The following is a 22,851-nucleotide window of genomic DNA, read 5'->3' as shown; positions in this document are numbered from 1 at the left end:
TTTAATAAAATTAAATAAATAAATTGCGAGATTATATAGTGTTCGGTTACACCCGAACTAACCCCTTCCTTACTTGTTAATATATGTATGTATTATTAGTGGGTTATATTTTACTTAGCAGGGCCATCGGCATAAGCGTGGATTGATTGACGCAGCTTTTACTCAACATCTTGCGGTTTAAGATGGTTAATGGTGAAAGCCTAGAAACTTTTTATCAAGTAAATGCCTAGCACACATTGAGTTGAGTATTATGCAAGAATATGAATGAAAATTTAAACACTCGCTGGAAACGTTAGATGGGGCATGATAAAAAGTGTATTAACATAAGAGCTACAAAGTGAAACCACACAATGTAGCTGCGCGTTGCTCAATTCACAGTTGGTCTTTCTGTTCTAAATCAAATGTCAAAGCAAAAGGGTGTAAATGATTAAATGGCATTAATAAAGCCACAGAAGCTCTTACGGAAAATACAACGCTAATTTTCCATTGGTATTAGGATATCAAGAAATTTGTGTGCACTACATCCAAATTGGCCGAGTAGTTCATGAGGTATTGTTTTTTACTCCAAAGTGGGCCACACCACACCCATTTTCAATTTTTTGTACAGATCTGAATGCAGCATTTCTTTACCATCTTCACAGTCAAATTTAGTGTTTATACCGGATTTCCAGAGTTAGGGCACTTTTCAAAAGGACGTGGTTATTATCCGATTTTATCCATTTTTATGGTTTATGAAGGGATACAAAAGGGAAATTGTCTAGTAAGTTTGGTTTATACAGCTTTAGTAGTTTGTAAGATGTACACAAAACTTCTTAGGGGCGGGACCTTGTCCACTTTCCCAAATTCATCGAAATATGCCGCTCTCTAGTGTGATCCTTCTTACCAACTTTTTCTTTTTAATTCATTTATCACTTAGTTAGAGCACTTTATAGCTTTTCGGTTAACGCCATTGGCAATAACAACGCGAATAAAGATATTCCAGATTAAACGGTTACATTTTTCTTATATACATAACCAACTCACTCTTAAATTTGTTGAATTTAATTCCTTTTTGCAAAACTTTTCCATGGATTTAAGTGACAGTTTAATTCTGGAATGCTATTTGCATGTACATAAGTATATATGTATGTATGTAAATAAATATGTTTTTAGAACATCAATGAATACTCAACGACAGGCAATCAAAACGTTCTTTCACGTTTTGGTAAAATATTTTGTCCTTGTATGAATTTAATACAAGGACGTTGGTTCATTAGCATATCTAAATGGATATTAAACAGGTTGTTAATATTTTTTTTATATATACAAATCGCATTTATACATTTTACTTTTTACAACTCCTTGCATATATAATTAAAATATATTTGCTTCTGTAGCACTTAAATATGGAAGTAAATTTGTTGGCACTCACACTCGCAATACTTTTCCAAAAAAATACGATAATAGTTTTTAATTTATGGGCACAACATTTTTCAGACTTTATTTGTCTTTCAATTACTTAATAAAATAAAGCAAAGTAAAGTAAAATAAACGATAACGAATCAACCGAAGGGTCCGCAAAGAAGCATCGATGACGTATCAGAAAGAGAGGCATCCGATGTGGTATGTGTGGTGTGGTGTCATCGTGGTTCATTTTTGGGTGTGTTCTCTTAAGTGATACGGTGACTGTGGTTTTGTAATGTGATATGTGCCGGTTCTATGTTTGGTTTTCAAAGTTATCTTTAAAGTATAGTACAGTCAAAGTTTTGACTATCATATTACATATTTCAATGATTTATATATGTTGAAGTGAAATAATCTGATGAAATTTAATTTCAATTTCTAAAATTTACATAAAAATGTCAAGGGAATACCATATTTGATTACCATTGATCGAGCATCCCTTTCAAGGGGTAACTTGACATTTATAATAACACTTTTAATTGTTGCCAGATCAGTATTAATTTATGGGCTAATAAAAACACCCAACATTTATTGCGATTGAAAATTATTATATATTTACATACATCTTTAAATCTCTGTTACCGAGCTGAACTGTCCCGATTACAAATTAGTTGCCTGTGGTACAGGAGATCAGCCACTCTAACCTAACCTAACCGATCGATATATATGAAAACAACCGTTTTCGAACTTTTAGTGATAAATAAATTGAATTAATACATATCATTCCCCATGCTGCATATCCTTCAAATGCACAACATACGCACTATCACCGACTGCAAATTACCTCAGCATACTTAAAACATAGACACTCTGATTATATGAACTTGAAATCTCTCCGGATCCTACTATACACCGACTGCAACCCGCGTTTGTCAATACGTCATGACAAACTTTGTGAATCAGTGGAGTTAAACCAAGCTGAAAGTGATGAACGTATTGTTACGTGTTGCAAAATATGTTGGCCAGTATCCGGTCATGAAAAATCCGGTTATCCAATAGATGAAGGTCTGTTCCAAACATAATCACTTGATCCATTGCAACCATTTTTTTACATAGTCGTAATATTTTCTTATATATATATATATATTTGGCGTAGGAACCGCTTTAAGCGATTATAGCCGAATCCACCAGAGCGCGCCACTCATTCCTCCTTTTTGCTTTTTGGCGCCAACTGGAAACACCAAGTGAAGCCAGGTCACTTTGCACTTGGTCTTTCCACCGGAGTGGAGGTCGTCCTCTTCCGCGGCTTCCTCCAGCGGGTACTGCATCGAATACTTTCAGAGCTGGAGTGTTTTCTTCCATCCGTACAACATGCCCTAGCCAGCGTAGCCGCTGTCTTTTTATTCGCTGAACTATGTCAATGTCGTCGTATAAATCGTACAGCTCATCGTTCCATCGTCTGCGGTATTCGCCGCTGCCAATGTTTAGAGGACCATAAATCTTGCGCAAAACCTTTCTCTCGAAAACCCCAAGAGTCGTCTCATCGGATGTTGTCATCGTCCACGCTTCAGCGCCATACATCAGGACGGGAATAATGAGCGACTTATAGAGTTTGGTTTTGGTTCGTCGAGAGAGGACTTTAATTTTCAATTGCCTACTCAGTCCAAAGTAGCACCTGCTGGCAAGAGTGATTCTGCGTTGGATTTCAAGGCTGACATTGTTGGTGTTGTTAATGCTGGTTCCCAGATAAACGAAATTATCTACTACTTCAAAGTTATGACTGTCAACAGTGACGTGGGAGCCAAGACGCGAGTGCGCTGACTGTTTGTTTGATGACAGGAGATATATCGTTTTGTCCTCATTCACCACCAGACCCATACGCTTCGCTTCTTTATCTAGTCTGGAAAACGCAGAACAAACGGCGCGGTTGTTGCTTCCGATGATATCAATATCATAGGCATACGCCAGGAGCTGTACACTCTTGTAGAAGATTGTACCCTCTCTATTTAGTTCTGCAGCTCGTATTATTTTTTCCAGCAATAGATTGAAGAAGTCGCACGATAGTGAGTCACCCTGTCTGAAGCCTCGTTTGGTATCGAACGGCTCGGAGAGGTCCTTCCCGATCCTGACGGAGCTTTTGGTATTGCTCAACGTCAGCTTACATAGCAGTATTAGTTTTGCAGGGATACCAAATTCAGACATCGCGGCATAAAGGCAGCTCCTTTTCGTGCTATCGAAGGCAGCTTTAAAATCGATAAAAAGATGGTGAGTATCGATTCTTCATCGATAAAAAGATGGTGAGTATCGATTCTTCATGAGTGAGTATCGATTCTTTTCTTAGCATCCTAATATTACGGCATAAAAATGAACGAAATCGGTTTACAACGCCGCTATATATCCCAATATTGATTTCCATATGACTCGTTCGGTTTACAATCTAACTATGCATGTGTATGTATAAGCCTGGTTGTGAATCGATTAAAATGTTTCCAATCTGCAGTACCACCCTCCCATAGCGCTAAGGAATACGTGTAACAAGATATTTTAATGAGTACTCAAGTTATTGCTTGAAAAGTTTGATACGGCGAGGGTTAAGTAATATTAATAAAGAAAGTAAAATTTCCGATGAAACTAAAAATTAATATGACGATGGGTATCCCGTTTGGGCTTTTGGTCACATCTGATGACGTTGCCCTTCTGTCATTAGGCATTCAGAGTCAGTGAAGTAAATGTCTCTTATTTTAATGTGATGAACTCATGTAAGAAAGTAAACCAGCTTAGGTATAGCTATTCAAAAAACACATTATTAAAAGAGAATGTGCTACAAAGACATGATTATTATTAATAATTAATTTATTATATTATTGTTGTTTATATTATAGTGAAGAAAACTATTAACTGCTATGCAAAATCTTGCCTTCTTTCTTATGTTATAATATAACCTAAGTATTTTTATACTCTCGCAACAAAGTTGCTACGAGAGTATTATAGTTTTGTCTACATAACGGTTGGTTGCAAGTCCTAAAACTAAACGAGTTAGATATAGGGTTATGTATATCCGTCCGTCCGTGCAAGCTGTAACTTGAGTAAAAATTGAGATATCTTGATGAAACTTGGTTAAGTTCGAAGATGGGCGTAATCGGACCACTGCCACGCCCATAAAATGGTAATAACCGAAAACACTTAAAAAGCTATAACTAAGCTATACAATAAGCTATTGAAGTAAAATTTGGTATGAAGGATAGCACTATGAAGGGGCATATGAACGTGGATGTAATTTTTTTGAGGAAGTGGGCGGGCCACGCCCCCTACTAAGTTTTTTGTACATATCTCGCAAACTACTAAAGCTATAATATATCAAGGAAACTTTCTAGAGTCGTTTCTTTTGTATACTGCCTTATACAGTCCAAAAATGGAGGAAATCGGATTATAACCACGCCCACCTCCCATACAAAGGTTGTGTTGAAAACTACTAAAAATGCTTTAATTCAGTAAGGAAAACCACCAGAAGCCCTAAATTGCATTATAAACATGGTACAGAAGTGCTGCACTTAAAATGGTATACAAAATTTTAAATGGGTGTGGTTTCGACCACTTATGGGTCAAAAACCATATCTCCGAAACTACTCGACCAATTTCAATGAAATTCGGTTCGTAATATCTTCCTAGCTTCCAATGATATGTTGTAAAATTAGTTCAAATCGGTTCACAACCACGCCTACTTCCCATATACCAGAACTTTGAAGTCGGTCTGAATAGTTTACTTTACAATATATAAAGTTAGTACTAGTGAAGATACCGGAACAGAACTTTGCTCAAATACTGCATTTATAGTGTGGCACCGCACTTCTCAAAATCGTCCAAATAGGGAATATGTTTCTTCTAATAATATGTCTAAGTGCAAACAATGAGTGAAATCGGGTCATAACTTCGTCTATCTCCCATATACTTAATATTAGGGGTTTCAAACTTTCAATGGACTTTATACCGAATATGTGAGTCAAATTGTCGGTTAGTTTAATAAATTTAAATAAATAAATTGTTAGAGTATAAAATGTTCGATGACACCCGAACTTAGCCTTACTATGAGAGAAAAAGTGTGCGAAATTTAACCGAAATTCTGTTCATATATTAAATTATATTTATTTATTTTTTTCAATATTTTGTCATATACAAGTACTATACTTCCAAAAAATAGTCACGACTTATAAATGTAAGAAGAACACACGAAAGCAATCGTTGTTAGTAAAGTCTCCAGGATTGCACAGGGTTGCTATTTTGCTACGTCCCAATTAAGCTAATTTTTAACTAATTATTAAAAAATATACATAAATTCGTCATTAAATTAAGCTATTTCATTGCATGCGTATGATTTTGTTTCTATTTAATTGAAAAACAGCTGTCTGTATTGCTTGTTTTCATTCACAATAGATGAAAGCGGCTATTTTTAACAATGTTGCCAACGAAAGTGCCACAAACTCTCTAAAATTTTGAGGATTAAATGGGAGATAGCAAACGGAGTTAACTGAGATAACTCCCGCATTGTTAAACATAGCCGCTTTTAATCTATTGTAAATGAAAACAAGCAATACTGACAGCTGTTTTTCAATTAAATAGAAACGAAATCATACGCATGCAATGATATAGCTAAATTAAAATAACGTAGTTATGTATATTTTTTTCATAACTAGTGATTTTGTACTAATTCTGAGGCTAACAACCGCAATATTTGTTTTCTATCACCAACAAATTTGGAACTGATTAAAGCAGTTAACTGCAGTTATGTTCACTCTGCCGTCTGTCAAGGCTATTAGCTACATTATATAAAAGCTTATACACTCTTTTAAGTTTGATAAGATGATGTATTAACCGATATATATGGTATAAAGCTCATCGTCTGTTTGAAAAACCTATTTTTAGGCATATGGGAGATAGGAGAAGTTATGATCCGATTTAAACTACTGTTGGCAAAGAGCCATATTATAGACAATTATGAAATGAAATCAGTAGAGAAATTATCCCAGGTTTCACATAATATATAATGATTTTCGTTATTCTAGTGGATGTGTGTCGACTGTGTTAATAAAATTAATTAAATAAATTGAAAGAGTATATAATGTTCCGTTGCGCCCGAACTTAAATGTTAATTTTAGTTACAGTTAGACATTTGTGGTTCAGGGGTAGTCGTATCTTTAAATTTCATAGTTCTATGTTAGGCAGTTTCCATAATTTTGTATATTTTCGAAAATACTTGTAATGTAAAATAAGGCATTGTCATGTATTTTTTTTGCAAATATGCAAGGAATATTTGAACTGACAATGCACATATGACATTTATTCATAAATATTAACATATGTATGTATATCCATATTGCTACAATTTTAAAATGAATCAATGTTGTTCCAATATTTCTTTTAATAGACTTGACTTCGAAAGTAAACATTACTAAATATTGTCTTTTGAAACCCTTTAAGGTCTTCCATTTAATTTTAAAGTTTCCCTAATGTAATAATATCCAAACAAAATCACAATTACTGTGTCGTTTACTAGGCCTCAGTTATCAAAAAAAAAAAAATAATGAAATGATAAACTGTAAATCTACGATTTTATAATCGTTTTAGTTATTTCTTCCATTTAATTATATCCCGAAAACTCAAACAAAAAGACCGAAACAAATATCAATTAAACATCTACAGGTGGTAAGTAACAGTAATACACAGAATTAACCAAATACACAAGTAAATCTTACTGAATAGCAATTAAACATTAGCTTCGAATGAGTTTTGGTGAAATATACCATTCAAATTCTGAACTTGTCTGAATTAAAGTAATTAATGTTGCAATAATTATGCAAATATCTATTTTTGTACATATATAGAACATACACGTAAATTTCAGTATTTATGTACACATACTTATGCACGTATCTTTAAAAGTCGTGGAAACTGAGATAAGGCAGAAACTTTTAACAATGTTGCCAACGAATGTACAAGTAGATGTTCACAATCGATACCGAACCCCCCTGTGTAGAGGTAATGTTTTAAAAAATGTTTCGCGGCTTCAAGCATCGTTTCGGTTTATATTTATTTTACAAGAACCTAATTTACTTTGCAGTGATTTCATTTGATGTTCCTTCATTTGCTTTCAGTCATTAAAGGAGCAAAGGAGCAGAGGAAAAAGCGAACGTGACTTGACTTTAAATAGAGGTGATAACGATGTCAGTTCAAAGATTTAATACGATGGACGAGCGCTGCGTTTTATTAAATCTGCATTTTATATTTATTAGTAAGACCAAAAATTCAATTACCTAAAACATCAAGGCTTCATAAATGACATCCACTTTTCAATATCAATTTTTCGATTATAAAGTTACGTCAATGAATAAAACCATATGGACAGCTCCAAGAAATTGCTCTGTTTAAAATGTTGCTTAATACTCGTACGACATTCCAATAAGGTTTTTAATAATCCTTGTAAGATAAATATTTCAAGACAACCCGAATATATTTAATAAGTAAAGTAAATCTCAACCTCACTTCTCGTGTACAATATAAGTTTGTAGTGCGAACGATCTTAAATACATACATTCAGAAAAAGTTTCCGTTTGTTTATATTTTTAAACTAAATGTGGTGGAAACGGGAAAACGACTATTAGTTTCCTAACATCAATATTAATTTTCGAATTGTAAAACCGCTCCGAACTACGGTGCGTGGGATGGAATTTGGTTCACATCAAATAAAGATATGAGTCTATTAATTGTCCATCTATAAGTTAATATATGTGATATATAATTAGTTTGTTAGTCAGATTGAATTGAATTATACTTCCGAATTTGAATACAAATATGAATACATTATTTGTTTACATATTATAATTTCTTTTGAAGATACGTCTTATAAACAAATTTAACCTCAGAGTAAAATGAAATAGGTCAAATAATATATCCAAAGTCTCTTCAATTTCAATTTCTTCATTTTCACTTATTTGCTCTTTTAATTCCAAAGTGCTCTTGAATAAAGATGCGATTATCGTTGACTTCAAACTGATTTACATCATTACCAACCACTCATTTCAAGCGTAATTAAGTGCTCTTGCAACGTGAAACTTATCGTTTTCAAGCGGCAACTTCAATTCTGTAATTAATTGCAATTCGACCACTTAAATACTTAAGACATATTCGAGCATTTACAAGTCATCTTCTTTTCCGTTCTTATTTATAAATATTTAAAGATTTGTATATCATATTCTATGCACCATTTACTTCAATTTGTTAGTTGCAATACTCGATATTTTATATCTATTACTTTTTCGGCAATGTTGAAGAGGCAATTTGAACCGTTAATTTAAACAATAATTGAGTTTCCCATAAAACTCTTGTGTGTGCCTCAGCAAATTTTGTACTATAATTTGAGATATTGCAGAAACTGACGTTTGCGAAATAACCCTGACTAGAATAACGAAAACCACGGCGAATCTCAAGAAGTAAAAGTCACTTTAACGTAACGTCTCAAAGCCAGCAAAGCAAGTCAACTAACCATTGACTAAAAGGTTTATTGAATATCCGAAAAATATTAGCAATTATGTGCGGGGTCGATTTTTCTGTCCGGAAGACAGGGCTCTATGATTTCAATGTGGTGGAAAAAAGTCTTCTATATACTCTTGGATTGTCTTAACAAATTCATGTATGATCTATAATGTTCATAAAAATTTACAAAGAAATATATTGGGATTATATGTCCCGGGATAAAAGGACCTAATATTTTTTAGCCACCTTTAAAAAAATGTAAATGTATGTTATCTTGGATTTTTAAATAAAACTTCATCCCGAGAGGGTTAAGCCGAAGAGTAAACTTTGGAAATTATGGTGTATGCCAGCCTTCCGACGAATACGCTAGAATACATTCGAATGTTCGAAATTGATTTTTGCATCATGAACATAGAACCTCAGTGCTTTTACCGAAAATACAGGTAAATCTCTTAGATATTTTATAGAAATTCAGAGTAAATCATTGTGCTTAATAATGTGCCTCCGTACCAAAAATTCTTAAAATCGGCTCCCTTAGCTCCCATATGTTTAGGCTTAGGGTTTTCAAACATCCGGTGAGCTTTATATACAGTGGAACTTCTCTAACTCGAATCACCATAATCCACTGAAAAACTTCGAGTTATAGAATTTTCATTGAATATACAATTTAAAAAAAGAAACTGTAAAATATAGATTTAAATACAGTTTTATTTCATTAGTTCGTATAAAGTTTTATGTTCATACGTTAAAACATCTATTTTGTAATTTTGTTGGTTGTAGTTTACTATTGTTTGGCTCTTGACGTCTGTATCCCATGCCTTTGTTATATGATTTATGTAATCCATAAGTGTAATATCATATTTTTTGTTCGGCTCCTCTTTATGGCTCTTTTAAAATTCTGCCTCGATAGTACAATTTTAAATTTTGTATAATATTATGCCCTGGTCGAAAAGTTCGATTTATAGAAGGAAATTTGTATGAAATTTGACTTTTATTGCCCTTTCAAGAGTTCGAGTTATGGAGAGCTTCGAGTTAAGGAAGTTTGAGTTATGAAAGGAAATTTGTATGAAATTTTATTTCTAAACGCTATTGTCAATTCAAAAGTTCGAATTATGGAGATCTTCGACTTATAGAAGTTCGAGTTAAGGAAGTTCCACTGTATATGATTAACCGTATATAATTATATGTTAATGTCTCTAAGCAAAATTAAATGAATGAAATCGGTCCACCAATTACCCCGTTCCTCTTATACTATATTAAATGATTCTTTATGTCGAACATCTACATAAGTCAAATTAAAGTTAGGTTGAGTAATTATTTCGTTACCTTCTTCATTAGTTTATTTTTGTTAATTAAATGTTTAGTTAATTCTAAATTAATATTACACGAATTGGCCTTAAATAGATGTTTCTGAAACAATTTTTAAGTTGGTGTGTGGAAAGCTTTTGGAAAAAATTACGCTTTCGATTTTGAACCTTAGAATTTTAAAATACATTGAATTTATGGTAATACTGTGCGGCCTCACCACTTAAAAATGTTATTAAATTGGGTTCGAAAGCTTAAATTATTCCAACCGCTTCTACTTCGTTGGAAACCATATAAGCATATGTGCTTTTCCGTGTATTCCCCCCTTTAAATCATGTGTGCCATGTATCAAATAGTCAGATGGCTTGAATTACTTTATGTGTGTACTGTGGTGTTGTGATGTTAACACATACATATCCAATTTTCCATTCCCGACACATACATATACATATCTACACATAAACTTTCATGTGAAACCTATTGAACGAAGTCATTGTTAAGTTAGGTATAAATTATGCATGAAATGTGATCTGAAATCTGAAGAAATATTAAATGTTAGTTGAAATTATTGTGCAATATTCAACATTTAACGCCTTTAATGTATTAAATAGAAATATAGTGCTTAGTATTCGTTAATGGTCGTACATTGACTCACACTTAAATTTATTAAATTTTTTATAATAACAAAAAACCCAAGATGTCATATTTAACAATGATTTTTATGTGTTCACATTGAAAACCGCACATCGACTTCTTGATTTTATATATTGTTCATTGAGAGAGATTTTTGCGTTAGCATCGGTGACAGCTTAAAGGTTTTTACAGTATTCCGAGTCAGCTTTTCCTCAACGAGCACGAACTTTTTAACTATTAAATTGAACTATTTTTGGATAACGCTGGGCCGCCCTCATTTTAAAATTTGCCCAATAAATTTGCTCAATAACATTCAAGTCGGGGGACTGAGGTGAAGTTTCTATCACTTTCGCACAATTATGTAACAGCCAGTTTCGTGCTATCCCATCTTGGTAAAATGAAAAAGATTCACTAAGGCCAAATTTTTGGTGCCGACTGCTAAATTTGCATTTAGAATTTCAATATATTTCGTAGAATTGTTTATACCATCAATAAAATGTCGACGCCACCTGCAGATATGCAACCCCATATAAAAGCAGATGCGCCGTGTTTTACACTTTTTGTGTGACATTGGTTTCATAATGCTTCTGTAGCACTCGACATTTCTCAATTTCGCGAGAACAATATAAAAATAAGAAACTTAAAAATATACTATTTAGTTTTTACATTTATTAAAAGTGCTGAACGATGGTAAATTTTACGTTGTCCAGTTATGAGGGTTAGTTACTATATATCATTTACTCCATAAATTTAAAGAAACACTACAAATGTATAAAACCATCATCATGAATATACAATTCGAAAAAGTCTAGTTTTTGGCACTACATTTGAAACAACATTTGAAACAAACAAACATATGAAATATGCACACACATCCATAGTCCCGCGAAAATTGCGCATATGACATGTCCACAATCTTCAGTCACACGCATATTAATATGCCGTTAAGAAATTTAAAGAGTTATACATATTGCTCAAAGTGGTATTATAAAACATACTTTTACATAACATGATTTGTGTAATGATCTTTAGAATCACATTTCAGAAAGAAGAAATATGGGTTTTAAGTCTGGAGAATATTGCTCGTTAAGATATTGTTTGTAAAATCAGAAACTAATGGAGTTAGACATAGAATATTTGTCTGTCTGTTCGTTTACAAGCCATACTTTGAGTAGAAATAATGATAGTTTTTTTTTTAGTAGATGGAACGATGAAAGTACATTGATCTGATATGAACCACTGCATGAAATGTTATATAATTTAGTGCAGCCAATTTGAAATCTGAAGTTTTGCGAAAAATATGCTTAAAGATAAACAGATCCAATCTGTCTCATCCGCTACACATTAGATAGTAAATAAATCAATTTTGTTTTCGTTAAATTGATTGCCACCATTGAATCGTCATTATTTAAAAAAATGATAATTTTAGAATAACTAATTAAGGCAGAAAGTGAAGACGGGAGTCTCATATTGGACGACCGTATGATATTGCACATTTTGCAATTAGATCTCGTGGCCCCGTCCCAATGATTCTGATAAGAATTAAAAAAAATGGGATTAAGGTTTAATGGTTAAATTCATTATATGATATTGTACTTAGCGAACAACCATAATTATGTGACGTCCGAATTTAAAGATCAACTCGTTCATGAAAATTGACCTCGTTTTCATAACTTCGAGTTCTGTATTTAAAGCCACGGATTTCCTAGTACTGTTAACCGACCGCACACGTTGGTATAATTAAGGTATGATATGTAGAGCTATGTACCGTCAATTAAGTGCGCAAACTTTTGACACAAACAAACATGAATGCCAGCAGCAGCAGACCAAATAAAGTGAAAAAGGCACGAGGTTATTTTTCGCACCCAACATGATTCCATTCATTCACTAGTAAATCAAAATTAAACTCTGGTGTTTATGCGGTGCGAAGCATGCATATATTAAGGTAGAGAACATCGGCAAATATGCGAGTGTGCACAGCAAAAATGGTATTTTACTCACAACAAAAATCACTAGGGAAAGGTTGATTTAAAGTTTGTGAGCACTCGTTAGTTGTTTCGAAATTAAATGAAAGAGCGTGAGGCCACTCGCAAATTAAATACCATCGCAACAAACAATCCTAGAATAAATTTTTATTTTAACTTATCTCAGTGATATGCTTTTGCTGTAAGAGGTAATATTCTCGAATTAATTAAGTCATTATTTCCAAAACCGAATCAGTCTTAAGTACTTATTATATTTACTACAATATGTGACCATAGCCAGGTAGCTTTATGGAGGTTCAAATGTTGAAACTTGATGGTATAGCCTTGATGACCAGCCTCCCTCCTTTGCCGAGGGTGTTGTCGTGAAAGCTAAATTCTCCAACTGTCGATCCAAAGATGCCTTCCTGGCACACCTTGGTGTTGAAGTAGCCGAGCACGAATCTTAACATCGGGGCGGGCGTGGCGCTTCCTCCAAGCATTCGTTGAACTGGAGAAATTGAACCCGGCAATTAAATTCATTAAAAATTATCACAGAAGAGATCGTATTTATGTACTTACGATAGGACAGTAGTCAATATTTTTTTAAATTCGAACTTGCCACTCGAAACAATAAAGTACATTGATTCCCGCATAAGTACCTCCCCGTTTAAGTGCCGTTCCCGCATAAGTGCCTTATTCGCTCATTAAATTTATGGAGCGCAATAATATTGCAGTTGAACATTAAGGTGGAAAGCTTATTAACTTTTTAATCATAATTAATTAATCATTTTATGGCTTTATTCATACTATTAATGTCATATTGATGTTTTAAATATATTTAACAGCAAGTAAGGAAAGCCTAAGTTCGGGTGCAACCGAACATTTTATACTCTCGCAATTTATTGCTATATTTTTATTAAGATAACACACAATTTGACCCATATATTCGGCATAAAGTCCAATAGAAACACGAAAATCGTGAGTATATAGGCTGAGGTAATTCCTGAACCGATTTCACTCATTTAAAATTATATGCTCATTTAATTTGGCTCAGATATTTCACATATTAACCGATTTATAAGCTATTAAGACCATCGTATTTTTGAAAATCCTATAATTAGGTATATGAGGGGTATATCTAGGGGAAGTTATGACCCGATTTTAATTTTTCTGGTACAGAGACATACATTAGAAGAAAAATATTTCCTCAGAATTAAATTAACATACCTGGGATATTTACCGAAATTTTCGGTGATAAATTACCATGGGGCACTGAGTTCATCATGTTCGATAATCGGGGCCTTGAAAAGTTATAATCCGATTTCAACAACAATTTACACAAGTGATGCCACAGATCATATACAGTATTTATGTATAGTTTTATTTCGCTATCTTCATTGGTTCCTTATATATATAAGACAGCGGCTACGCTGGCTAGGGCATGTTGTACGGATGGAAGAAAACACTCTAGCTCTGAAAGTATTCGATGCAGTACCCGCTGGAGGAAGCCGCGGAAGAGGTCGACCTCCACTCCGGTGGAAAGACCAAGTGCAAAGTGACCTGGCTTCACTTGGTGTTTCCAGTTGGCGCCAAAAAGCAAAAAGGAGGAATGAGTGGCGCGCTCTGGTGGATTCGGCTATAATCGCTTAAAGCGGTTCCTACGCCAAATATATATATATATATATATTAAAGTGAAGGAATAAGATGGAATCCAAATTGAGTTATATGGGAAGTTGTCGTGGTTGTGAACCGATTTCATCCATTTTCCACACGTGCCACCAGGCTGTCGATTAGTTCCTGAGATATGGTTTTTGACCCATAAGTGGGCGATGGCACGCCCATTTTCCATTTTGTAAAAAAATGTGAGTGCAGCTTCTTTCTGCTATTTCTTCTGTAAAATTTAATTTTTGGACTGTATTAAGAAGTGGCTAAATGAAACGACTGCAGAAAGTTTGATTTATATAGCTTTATTGGTTTGCAAGATATATACAAAAACTTATTTGGGTGCGGGACCACGCCCACTTCCCCAAAAAAATTATATCAAATTATGCCCCTTCATTGTGCGATCCTTTGTACCAAATTTTCATAGCTTTATTTATGGCTTAGTTATGGCACTTTATGTGTTGACTCACCTCGTCGCCCTGATCATTTAGGTATACATACATATATGTATAACCCTATATCTAACTCGTTTAGTTTTGGGTGCAAACAACCGTTATGTGAACACAACTAAAATACTCTCTTAGCAACTTTGTTTGCGAGAGTATAATTAAGTAAATTCTACAAAGAAATTTTTGGCGTACATACATATGCGTCCACTATATATTAGAAGAAACATTATATTATATCAAGTTACTTTTTTTTTTAAACAAGAAAACATATACATGTTTACTCACTTTTTTGTTTTTTGTTATTAACAACATATAAAAGTATTTTCATTCTAAAAGAAAAAATAGTAGATCGAGGTATTTCAGAAAAAGCTTTGAAAGTACCTCGACGCACGTCAGAGGGGAAACTTTAAGTGCCTTCCTGCTTTAGTGCCTCAAAAGTGTTAAATTTTTTGCAGTGGCACTTAAGCGGGAATTACTGTATATTATAAGGTTTCGTATCCACCTGTTCTTCACAGTGTCATGTACTCACATCTTTACTAATTATTTTGTATGTAATTATTAGTTCAGTCATGCATAATTATTAGATTAGGTAGCTTTTTTCTAATTCACACTGCTTCACACTTCATATCATATTCTTAAGTATATACATATATATATGTATGTACATACATAAATAAGGAGCGTCGACCGTGTTAAAGATTATAAATCAAACGTGGTCTGCGTTCCAAACAGAAAAAAATTGTGCACTGCCAAACTAAATAATTAATGATTCCTGTTATATTTGCAAGCATCTTTCTGGATGTTCATTAAACAAATTTGAGCATTATTATGTTCTCACGTTTTATTTATGACTAATTTAATAGGATTTCTATATTGAGTTTATTTACGTTCAGTATTAATTAATGAACATGAATATAAATAGGACTTGAGTATTGAGAAACACACAAACGGCACTTTTTTGTTTCACATTCAAATAGGTCGAAGGAGTTATCGAATTATGAAAAACCTTGTATGGTAATTAAAAATAAATCTTAATCAATTTGTAATGCAAAAAACTAACAAAATAACAGTTTTGAAAAATGCCTGTGTTTGGTAGATATGTTTGTCCACCTTTTTCGTCAGAAGCCACTACGTCCCCAAATGATGGTTTATGAGATTTGTCGGCATATATGTACATAATTACGAAATGGATCTGTGTTTTTTAAAGAAAAATTTCATTCATTTAATGAATTATGCGACAGCCTTCGGCCTCTGCAAATTATTTAATTTCGGTCAGCGAAGCCCCATTATTTAATTGATCTCGGACGGAGAAAGCCAGCAAACATGCACGTCTAGTATGGTCTAAAAGTTACTCTCATTTTCATAACTAATTACCTGAACGCTGGCGTAAACCGAAACGGCTGTAACAAAGGACAGATATTGAATACACACATCTTCTTCTTCTTGACTGGCGTAGACACCGCTTACGCGGTTATAGTCGAGTCCACAACAGCGCGCCACGTATCCCTCCTTCTGGCAGTTTGGCGCCAATTGGTTATACCAAGCGAAGCCAGGTCCCTCTTCACCTGGTCCTTCCATCGGAGTGGAGGTCTCCCTCTTCCTCGGCTTCCACCAGCGGGTACTGCATCGAATACTTTCAGAGCTGGAGCACTTTCATCCATTCGAACAACATGACCTAGCCAGCGTAGCCGCTGTTTTTTTTATTCGCTGGACTATGTCTATGTCGTCGAATAACCGTCGAATCGTCTGCGGTATTCGCCGTTGCCAATGTTTAAGGGACCATAAATCTTCCGCAAAACCTTTCTCTCGAAAACTCGTAGTGCCGTCTCATCGGATGTTGACGGAGAAAGCAGAACTAACGGCGTACGCCAGTAGCTGGACACTCTTATAGAAGATTATACCTTCTTTATTTAGCTCTGCAGCTCGTATTATTTTCTCCAGCATCAGGTTAAAGAAATCACACGAGAGTGAGTCACCTTGTCAGAAACCTCGTATGGTATCGAACGGCTCGGAGAGGTCCTTCCCAAACCTGACGGAGCTTTTGGTGTTGCGGTCAGCTTACACAGCCGTATTAGTTTTGCGGGGATACCAAATTCAGACATCGCATCATAAAGGCAGCTCCTTTTCGTGCTGTCGAAAGCAGCATGCATATGTACATATGTATATGTAAATTTGGTTTTCCTTGGAATCGCTCGCTTGTATTGAGCTACTCTTTAAAATGAACAACTAAAATTTTTAATGTGTGTATACATTTATATGTGTAATAATTGGAATATTGAAGGTTAGTGTTAGGCTTGAACACTTACGCATGTTTGAACTTCGGTATTACTAATAGATATAAAACGTACGCGTGCACTTGTTGATAAGAATGTTAGCGATTGACATGGTAATCATCTTAATCTACATATTTAATTCATGCAACTGTCTTTGCGATTTTGTATTTGTAATAAGTAATAGCCTAAAAAATGCGTTGGGTATACAGAAATTTACATTAGATCATTGAGCGTTGAGAAAATGATCAACAGATTAGGTGTAAAATGACTTCTCGTACGTCTCTTCAGGTTTGGTACTGTCATTATGAATAAAAACAAATAAGGTTGGACTAAATCGGGTATAACCGAACAGTTTATACTCTGGCAATTAATTTCTTTAATTTGATTAAAATGTCATACAATTTGACAATTTGACATTTTAAAAAACTCTGCAAATATGTGAATGTATAATTTAAATTTTATAAAAGCCACATTAATAAAACCAATATCTCGATAACAATACGAATTTTAACAGCACGTCCAAATATTTATACGCGAGACCAAATATATGGCTATTCCATTCTATTTTCAACCAAATAATTTCTATTGTTCTTTGAAGAGTAAAGAAAAAATTCTTGTTTATGCACTTTACTTTATAACTGGAGTTCGCTTATTTATTTACACTTCCATACATTTAAATTTGCATTTATTTGCTCAAATGTCTTCTCGCATTGTATGCACATAGTATACATATAGCTTACAAATGTATGTACGTAAATGTACATATATACCAGCAAATCTGACAGATATTTCAAAGCAACGTGAACTAATAATTTATAAAAGACGAGTAACTAAGACTGTTTCCCAATCATCCAAAGAAGGTAGGAAATCTATTTCTACTTGTCTGCATTTGCGGAGAAGAATATAAACTCATAACTCTCATAAAATGTCATTTAATGCTAGCCGACTTTATATGATAATAAAGATAGTTTTTATGTAATTAAGTGACATACTGGTATATCATATGTAATTTAAAGGGTGATCAACTACAAATGATTCCCTATACATTATACACATTAGATACCAATACTTCAAATTTAAATAATATTCGAATATATAATATACTTTATAGGAAATAAACACGTGAATATGACGATTTCCGTTATATTAGTGGACTTTAAGCGGAATATGTTAGAGAAATTGTTTATTATCTTCATAAAAATTGGAGGCAACAGGTGCTTGGGAATAAAATCGGCGTAAGCTTAGGCGATCCTCATTTTTACCCATATGGTTCACTTTTGAATAGAAAATGTAGCAATATAATTGAGTGAGAATATGTTTATCAGTAATATATTACAACCAGCAAGATTGGTTGTTACAGGTAACAAAACTATTATAATCTGTGTAGCATTCAGTTTCCATAAAAGTAGAAGAGCATTAAAAACTCCGAGGTAACTATGTTGAATAAATAATTCGACAAAAATGTGTTTTTCTTTAATATAATTTTTTTTTGTAATTAATATAATATAATAATTAATATAATAATTTTTTCTTTAATATAATAATTTGTAATAGATTTTTAGCATAGCTAACTTAAGTTCTGTCATCGTGTGAAATATCGAAAATATAAACGAAATAAAAATGTTTGAATGTATACTTTGAATATTCTCTGCTAAAGCAATAAAACGTGCGTAATTTATCTCTCCTGTGAACATTTCGGATGACTCGATGAAAGCTAAAATAAATAAAGGACGTTTTTTCCACTCACACGTGCCATAAATTTTCCCAGCATTCAGTGCCAACGTTAGGTGATGCAAACGTAATAGGCAAATCAAACATTTTTACATATTGCTAGGCAAAACATAAATATGCAATGGGAAATCCCTTGAAGTGAGTAAAATTATTGCGTAAATATAACAGAACAACAAACACTGAGAGTTCCGAAGGTGTGTTAAAGTCAAAGCGTTCAGCAGATCGATAGTAAAGAGCAATATCCAAAATAAGAAGCAAGTACTGTAACTCCAAAGTTATTATGAAATGCATAGCTCGGTGGGAGACTATTGATCTATGAAATACTTTCTACTACCTACTATAATCCAGATGTTTAGACGAGAGTTTCTGATATAAATAAGTAATAGGTATATATGAGTAAGTATAAGGCAGAATAAAAAAATCGTATTTTCAACCATAGCGTTCGGTGTAAATTAGTCGAGTAAATGTGTACCGGCCATTGCACAGCCAACCAACATATTTGGGCTATAGTGAATTAAATTGCTGGAATATATTTCTCATGCAATCAAAGGCTTATGTTTGTATTTATTTAAAAGCCATACAGGCGAAATTAGTGCCTGCACAATTTTGCTTCCAAGCGCTTCTATTCAAATATTTTTTGGCCACAAAAGAACACAAAAGCTAACGGCTAAAAATAAATATTTGCTAGTGTGCACGAACCTGTGGTTTTAACTATTTCTAGTACTCTGCAAGCTCAGTTGTAGGCACTGGGAATGTAGAAACTATATTTTTTTCTTTTGAAAAATCATCAGCAAAGGAGTAAATTAAACACACACTAGTGTTTGCCCCAACTCGCTTTGAAATTACCAACATTTTCATTTTAATTGGGTACACGAATGAAGAAGAGTATACTCTTTATTAAGTTGTATAGTTATTAACCCTCGTGATGTTTATTTACATAATTAAAATATAATTAATGCTATAGAGGCCCATATATGTATTCATATCGTACATTATTTGGTTACCTTTTTACAATCATTGAAGACTTGAACAAATGGAATACGTGTCAAGTATTATAAAATAATTAAGAAACAAATAAATTTCGCAATTTATTTATTAAATTGTATTAAGAGAACACACTATTTGACCCACATATTCGGAATAAATTCCACTAGAAAACAAAAACCAATATATATAGGTACTGTGGTAATTCCTGGACCGACATCAACTATTTTTGATACCAAGCTTAATTATATCTAAAATTTTACGTTCAGAGACACTCTATTATAAGCAAAATTCCTATGTGCAATTCGTTAGAATATTTGAATATATTGTCGGTAAAAATTGGTCACAAACACTGAGGATCTCATTTTCGGTATATGGGACTTTGAAAAATTATGGTCCGATTTCAGCGATTTTTAGACGGGCGATGCTACACTATAAATGACGTACTTGTACAAAACAAAGGTCTGTTCCGATGCTCACTTCACCGGTGTTTATTTATAGATTGTAAATTAGATTGTGATGTAGGTAAAATAGGAGTGGTTATGAATCGTTTTCGCTAATTTTTAACCTATTTTGGCCCATAAACGCTCATCTGCCTTTCTGTACACTATTTTTTTTTCCTACCATCTGTTTTTCATTACTAAATTAAAGCACTTTTAGTAGTTTTCAACATAACCTTTGTATGGGAGATAGGAGTGGCAAATTTTTTGCGAGAGTATACTAATATTGAAGGTTTCAGATTCTCTCTTCCAGATTTTGAATATTGACTTATTTGTCAAAAAATAAAATAAAAATTATTTGCTGAAAATTTTTTTTGGAATTTCTTGCATTCGATGACGGTTATATGCTTTCCTGTGAGTTGCAATAGGTGCCCCCACTCGCTTGCGGTGAAATTCGGTGTCCTCTTATTGTTTCCATTTATTTCCAAAATTCAAATTAATTAATTTTCGCAAATTTGTTTTTCATCAACAATAATTTCAATTACTCAAACATATACACATTTTCAGAAGGCATTTGTAAACAAATGTTTTTCATTGTGATGCCATATATCATAATATAATTTTATATAAAATTAGCATCGACTGTGAAACACAAATGACTACTCAGTCAATAACAATGCTTAGCTAAGATTTTATTTGGGCACAACTTAAGTACGAACTGTGGAACCGGGCACAAAAGTTATACGTTTTTACATACTTATATTCAGTAATTTTCCGAAATAACGAATATTCGTTTTAACGAAAACCGCTTATAACGAACAAGCAAATTTGTAAAATTAGCTGCCATCGATTGGTCACGTCTCTGCTCGCTATCTTTGGGCACTGCTCGCCTGTCAAAAATTTTACATGTGAAAGCAACAACAAAGATATCATTATCCTCATTAAAATTTCAATCGAGTACTTCGAAGTTTTGTTTTACACATTTTAGAACCATTTTACTATTGTGAACTGCTCAAAGGACAAATTACTGTCAAAATAATAAAAAATTGTTATACACAAATTTGAAATTGAAAATTGCAGGCGAAGATAAATCGTAAGTATTTTGGTATTGAATTTATTGTATAATAAACTGTAATAAAAATTAAATTTGTTGTAGAAAACGTAAGACATGGACGGTGGTAGAAAGCAAGGGGCTACTAAAATACTACTTAGCCCGAAGAGAAGAATTTCTCCATCAAAGAAAAAAACGCAACGCATACGCTCATGTGTTGGAGGACATGCTGGCACAAGGCTTCACCGTAATTTAAAAGTTTATATATATATTTTTGTAAAAACTTTATGTAATTCTTTTCATTAGAACTCTTCAACAACATTGATAGCATTGGAAAATTAAATGCGCACTTTGCTATAGGGGTATAAAACGGCCAAAGGCAATGCCAGCAGAACGGGTGCATCTCCATGTATTGCTCCATATATGGAAGATAAGGAAGAAATTTTCGGAGATAGTGGACTGGCTAGAAACAGCCATACGCTCTCTGTTGGCCTTATCATCAGTCAATCACTTCCCGATACATGTCATGACTATACTACATATCCCGTTTCGACTACATCATCCCTACCGACTACATCTTCCCTCCCGACTGAATCTTCCGTCCCGACTACATCTTCGGTCCCACATACCTCAACAACTCCGCTACAACCAACACAACTAAACCGCCGACGAAAAACTGCAAAAGAGCGTTACTACGCCAATAAAATTAAAATTAAGGAGCAGAAGCTTGAGGAGAAAAGAAAGTTCAACAATTCTGTACTCCAAACTATGTATAAGGGATATAGAAAATGAAACCCCAGTCTTAAACTTAGTAACAGTCTCCGATCTACATAGTTATAATCCTTAATTCCTTTGGTTTCTGCATTTTATTTACCAATTTTTATATTTTAAGGCTGAGTTAGTTTGTTTTAAATGCCATAGAATCCAATTACTACTTTGGTCAAACCAAATCCAAGGATAAAGGCTAAATCCCCGTGTGTAAATACTTTTGACGCAAAAAAAATTGTGTAAATACTTTGACTACTGCGAGCCTGTAGTTCATTTGCTTATATCTCCGCCATATTTCTAGCTATTCTAGCCAAACTGACTTCATTCGCTCAGTAATAGATCAAGGTTTACAACAACAACAAGCGAAAGCTTTTTGTGTGAAACATGTAAAAAAACGTCCGATGTGTAAACAATTTTGACTACCTCTGTATATATAGAATTTAAATGAATTTTGATAAGTTTTTATAATTTTAAGGTAATGAATTCATGAAATTTTTTGTTTCATTCATATACTGAATGTAATAAAGCAATTTGAAATAAAAAGTTGTTTTATTTAAATTTCATGTTTTTCTTTACATATATTAAGTTATGGTGTTGCAAATATTGAAATAATTCATCTCGCCTACTACTATTTGTTTGTTGATGAACTTCACGGGACTCATCTTGTAAACTGTTTTCTAA

The 22,851-nt window shown here is 33.5% G+C and overlaps 1 long non-coding RNA gene across 1 annotated transcript; it reads left to right on the top strand.

The window, feature by feature from the left end:
* Positions 1 to 21,023: 21,023 nt before the first annotated feature.
* Positions 21,024 to 22,609, top strand: LOC128922091 (uncharacterized). The gene is made up of 3 exons (XR_008471363.1): positions 21,024 to 21,444; positions 21,508 to 21,649; positions 21,709 to 22,609. It is a non-coding gene; the product is annotated as an uncharacterized LOC128922091 (long non-coding RNA).
* The last annotated feature ends 242 nt before the right edge of the window (positions 22,610 to 22,851 follow it).

This window comes from Zeugodacus cucurbitae, chromosome 5, assembly GCF_028554725.1.
Source record: "Zeugodacus cucurbitae isolate PBARC_wt_2022May chromosome 5, idZeuCucr1.2, whole genome shotgun sequence".
In the NCBI taxonomy this organism is placed as follows: domain Eukaryota; kingdom Metazoa; phylum Arthropoda; class Insecta; order Diptera; family Tephritidae; genus Zeugodacus; species Zeugodacus cucurbitae.
This window is presented reverse-complemented; position numbering and strand designations above follow the sequence as displayed.